The following is a 6,000-nucleotide window of genomic DNA, read 5'->3' on the forward strand; positions in this document are numbered from 1 at the left end:
TAATGAGGTGGAAGCAAATGCTGAAAGGACAGCCCTAGAACCAGTAACTTGGCAACTATCCCTCATACCTCCAAGGGTAGATCTATCCAATACTCCCTAGCCTGTTCAAAGGAAGAGTTAGACAAAGCTGAAAAAAAGGGGGCTCCGGTAGAGGCCTAGGAGGCCACGTGTGGTTAGTTGATGATCATGGACAATACTTAATTCCCCAACTGCAGTTTGTCAAGCCATCTGGGAGGCTCATCAAGGAACTCAGTCCAGGTGGGAATCCCTATATAATTGGTTACTTGTGGTCATGGTAACTTCTGGCAAGAAAAGTTTAATCAATGGGATAGCTGAGACCTGCACCGTCCGTACAATGAACAACCCCAAAACCAGCCTCCCCAAAGGTCCCCAGATAAGGCCCATTGAAACCAGAGAGCTATATCCTGACCAAAATTTGAAGATTGGTTTCTCTGCCTGTCGGGACTACTGGGAAATTTCAGGTAACTCTTGGTCCTAGTACACACATTTTCTAGATGGACAGAAGCATTCTCTGCTAGAACAGAAACAGCAGCTGAAGTGGCTAAGATATTACTATAATCTTCAGGTTTGGGTGCCCAGGATCCCTGCAAAGTAATGATGATCCAGCATTTGTGTCTCAAGTGAAAGTAGAGAGATGCAATCAGACCTTGAAACGAGTGTTAACCAAGCTATGCCAGGACACTCAAGAAAACGATTAAGTTGCTTCTATTGCCCTGTTCCATGGGTGGTTAGCCCCAAGGAGTAAGTTAAAGTTAAGCCCATTTGAATTCCCATAAGGTAGACCCATTCCCCACAACCAAGAGAAGGGTAAACCAATCCCATATCTCCCCTTGAAATGGAACAACTCAAGTATGCCCTCCAGGTAGGAGAAATCTTTAAACCTCTCACAGAATATGGTAACCAGGTGCTGCTTGCATCCACTGTTCGGACCCTCCACCCCTCCCAGCCAGGAGGCTGGGTAAAGCTGAAAACCTGAAGAAACAGTAGCCCTTAAGATCAGCTCACTGCTAAGTGAAATAGACCTCACTTGGTGGTTCTAACCATCCACTATGTCTGAAGTTACATGAGATCACTCCATAGGCATATCTCACTTGAGTGAAGAGGCTCCAGAGCCTCAACCCTGGGAGAATTAACCTGGGGCAACAGACCCCCTTGACTATGCTTGTGAACTCCACTCTAATTTGCAGCTTCTCTTCTGGAAAACAACAAAAGTGAGACCAGGGAGATTTAGGCCAAGGCAGTGAGCCTCAGCATCAGGGCATACTTTTGCCTACAGCAAAAAAAATTAATAAACCTGAATACCTTCATTTTCAGGAAAAAGCTGACATGTGACCATTATTCTCTTCTAATATTTGGGTCATGCATCTTAAACTGTCTGGTACCCTTTGTGTCCAAAACGTTAGACAAATTGTTGTCAGGGTAAATGCTCAGGGCTAAGGCCTGGGAACAATCAAAGACATCTAAAGGCAGCTGGGGAGAAGTACTGCTCCTCTCCCTGAGTTATGATGATGCCTCAAATCAGCAGAGATAGTTACAAAAGACAGACCTGAACCCAGAGCACCTCTCAAGAATGAGGAGCAGGACAAACAACACAAGAAGGATTTGTCAACCAGCAAAGCCCATTAACAATACTCTGGGAAATAAAAATAAAATCTAACCTTTTCTTTTCCTCTGTGTTTCATCTAGTTTCACTTGCTTGTAGGGTGCAGGGACCTTGCCCCCTGGTACTTCAGACCAGGGCTCTTAGTGCAAAGCGGATACACCCAACTGACTCTTCAACACAAAAATGTGGTGGTGAGCTGTCTGCAGAAATGCTGCACCTCTCACATTGCGATCTGGATTAAGAGTTGTGAGCAATGAGGCTGTACCAGACTTGCGAGAACTCCACTCCTTCCCCACTGACTAGATCCTTATGAAGCTGTTGTATCACAGCTGTAGTTAAGATGCAAGGACTCCACGCCTTCCCTGCTGACAAGACCCTGCCCATCGCCTTTCCAGGAGAGCTTGTACTCTTGAGTGCCAATGTGCACTTTTCCATTCTATGATGAAAAATAAAACTACTTCTGAACCAAACTTGGTCTTGTTCTATTGTCTCAAAAGACACCAGCCAGAAGGCCCCTTGTCGAGACCTGATTCTCAAACCCCACTTCCCCATCTCTGACCTTGAGGTAACTATATCCATGGATATATGTGTGTTCCTCTTGCTTTTGTGATTCCAGCATAGACTGTTTCCCATTTACCTGTCCTTGATACTGAAGCTGATGTGAGTAAATTGAACCTGTTCAGTACAAATACCTTGGAAGCTGGAGCCACTAACCTTGGCTCTAATCTCTGCATTTTACTGCCTAATTGACTTAGTACAAAGAGTATAAAATATCTTAAGCTAAGTTTGTTTCCTATGAAATGAGAAAGTAAAAATTCTGGGTAAATTATAATTTAGGTGCACCCTAGTTCCCTCATATTACTGTATATCTTTATGGTGCTGAGCAGTGGCAGCAAGGCTTAACAGGCAGGTAATGCTAATGGGGCCAGTCTGTCCAGTTACTGGTAGAAAAAGCTGGCTCAGGAGTTTGTGTGTGTATGCTAAGTTGCTTCAGCCATGTCCAACTCTTTGTGATCCCATGGACTCCTCTGTCCATGGGATTCTCCAGGCAAAAATATAGCCATTCCCTTCTCCAGGGGATCTTCCCAACCCAGGGATCAATCCCAGGTTCCCCACATTGTGGGCAGATTCTTTACCATCTGAGACATCAGGGAAGCCCAGCTCAGGAGTTCATGTCTTCATGAAAGAAGAGCCTGGGGAGATAGCATCCAAGAATCCAAGGAGTGAGCATTGGTACCTAGAAGATTCTAGAAATAGCTTGGTCTACAGAGATCGCAAATTATCTTGGATGATGATGGGAAGTGGAATTTAATGTGTTTGTGTCCTTATGGTACATGAAGAACTAAAAGAAATTGCAAAGATGGGCTGAATTCAATTTTCCTTTGAGTCTGGGGGTCTGGGTGGAACTGAGAGCTTTCTGCTGGGTGACAACTGGAGACTGATATATTGATGACTTAGACATGTCAGTTCACAAGGGCAGAGGCATTTGCACTTTCATAATTCACTGGAGACCACATAAGATATCCCAGAAGCTGGACTTGAGCCCCAGTAAGCCTATAAAACAAATAAACAAACAAACAAAAACACATATTCTAACAAGAATCCAGTAGTAAGTGAGAGGAAAAATAAGCAGAATAACCAAAACAGATGGCCTTTAATGAATCTGAGCTGCTGTAGAAGAAACATGAAAATGTAAACCAAAATTTTTAAATGATAATTATGAGAGCACATAGGGAGATTGCAGCAGCAGTCACTAAATATTCATGAACTTCACTATTTAACCAGTTCTGCCCAGTGTCTCATAAACAGGACTGATGTTTGTCATTTTTAGGCTAAGATAATAACAAGCTAGTGAGCCACTTTCATCTTTTCCTGCCACAGTGACTTTGGTGACCACTTGTTCCAAATGGCAACCCTATAAAGCAGAAGATCACTATTCCTATGCTGAGTTGCAACATGTGTGACAAAAAACAAAAATCCCCAATTACTATGGCATAAAGCCATTGAGATTTCTGAGTTTGTATATCGCCATGACATAAACTAGTGCTACTCTGAAAAATGTTGACATTGGTTTGCTTTTGGGCCATGTTGCTACACAGTCTATTCTCTTTCTCCAAGTCGCTTAGGCACTAGGCAACCAAATACATAGATGACCAAGAGCTTTTAATAGTTAAGATGATATGCAGGTTCTCTTGTTCTGGAATGCACATTTTAAAGCATTCTCAAACTTTAATGTATATATGAAATAACTAAGGATCTTGTTAAGATTCAGATTCTATTTTAATATTAATACCTCTGAGACCTCTGAGAGATTCTGAGTTTCTAGCAATCTCCCAGTGATGCTCATGCTGCTGATCAATGGGCAACACCTTGAGTAGCAAACTTTTGAGAGGCAGATAGAAAGCTGCTCTCACCTGACCTCTCAAAAGCTTAACTATTTAGTTAAGACTTTCTGCTGGTAGAAGTCTTCAGGTGACAAGGCTTAGGCTGATTCCACTGAAGTTATCTGTGTGTGACTGGCCTTATTGTGGAGGCAATCAATCAACTTTTTTCTCTCATCTTTCTTCTCCTTTCTCCCCACCCCCATCTTTCCCCCATCTGGCCCCAGCAGTTTTAGTAGCTGAGAGAATTTGGGAGCATGGTGGGGTGCAGTGTGACTGAGCTAGAAGCAGAGAATGCTACTTACATTGTCCTCCCACCTATTGGTCTTAATGTACCAGAGGTACATACTTCCATAGTATGAAGTTCTCCAGGGCAACACCATTGGGTCAAATATTTGATCTGAAGTATAAATGATGTAGATTTTACTAACTCCAGGAGCCTATTCTAATATATTCAGCTGTTCAGCTAGAGTCGGTGAACTATTGTTAGCTCTGTGACTATGAATGGCCACCAAGTCTGGGAAAATTAGACACTCTATCAGTTGTCACCATTGCTTAGCCCTGGAGAGTCACCATTGCTGCAGCAATGCCATTATGTGCCCCATTTAATGTTTAACTTACTCTTCTCCCATGGTAGCCATTTCATTCCTAAAACATATCTTGATTCAGGGGAAATTTGTCACTTTTTAAAATAGATAGAACAACTTTCTCTACCACCTATGCAAAACTTAGTGTTAAGTTCAGAATTAGGAAAACAAGCACTGTTTTTTTTTTTTTTTTCCACTAGAATGAGTCAAGACTAAGTATGTTGTGTATCTCTGTTTTGGCTACAGGCTTCCCTAGTGGCTCAGTGGTAAAGAATCTGCCTGCCTATGCAGGAGCTGCAGGAGACCTGGGTTTGATCCATGGGTTTGGAAGACACCCTGGAGAAGGAAATGGCAACCCACTCCAGTATACTTGCCTGGGAAATTTTATAGATAGAAGAGCCTGGTGGGCTACAAGTCCATGGGGTCACAAAGGGCCAGACACCAGAGTGACTGAGAAAACAGGGAATTACACAGAAATTAGTATTGTGAAAAAAGTTCTGAAAAGGAAGCATTCATACTCTTTGCCATTTTGAAGAGAAAATTTCCCTTGTCATCTTGGTTGGCATTTTGATGTATTTTTGCAGACTCAGAATCATTAAAGTCTTCTTTTAGTCACCAAATCATTAGTGAGTTTTGGGAGCTCCATTCACCTTTACACAGTGGATCTCTCTCAGGTAATGGCTGTTGTTTTACATTAGTTAGCCCCCATGCTAGAGTTTTATTCTATCTGTGATGTCATTATGTGGTGAATGAAAATTTTCAGATCTAAATAGGAAAAGGAGTATGTCAAGGCTGTATATTGTCACCGTGCTTATTTAACTTACATGCAGAGTACATCATGAAAAATGCTGGGCTGGAAGAAGCACAAGCTGGAATCAGGATTGCCGGGAGAAATATCAATTACCTCAGATATGCAGATGACACCACCCTTATGACAGAAAGTGAAGAAGAACTAAAGAGCCTCTTGATGAAAGTGAAAGAGGAGAGTGAAAAAGTTGGCTTAAAGCTCAACATGCAGAAAACTAAGATCATGGCATCTGGTCCCATCACTTCATGGCAAATAGATGGGGAAACAGTGGAAACAGTGTCAAACTTTATTTTTTGGGGCTCCAAAATCACTGCAGATGGTGACTGAAGCCATGAAATTACAGATGCTTACTCCTTGGAAGAAAAGTTATGACCAACCTAGATAGCATATTGAAAAGCAGAGACATTACTTTGCCAGCAAAGGTCCATCTAGTCAAGGCTATGGTTTATCCAGTGGTCATGTATGGATGTGAGAGTTGGACTCTGAAGAAAGCTGAGTGCCGAAGAATTGATGCTTTTGAACTCTGGTGTTGGAGAAGACTTTTGAGAGTCCCTTGGACTGCAAGGAGATCCAACCAGTCCATTCTAAAGAAGATCAGTC

Source organism: Bison bison, unplaced genomic scaffold (genome assembly GCF_000754665.1).
Source record: "Bison bison bison isolate TAMUID 2011002044 unplaced genomic scaffold, Bison_UMD1.0 scf7180017864283, whole genome shotgun sequence".
NCBI classification, from domain to species: Eukaryota; Metazoa; Chordata; class Mammalia; order Artiodactyla; family Bovidae; genus Bison; species Bison bison.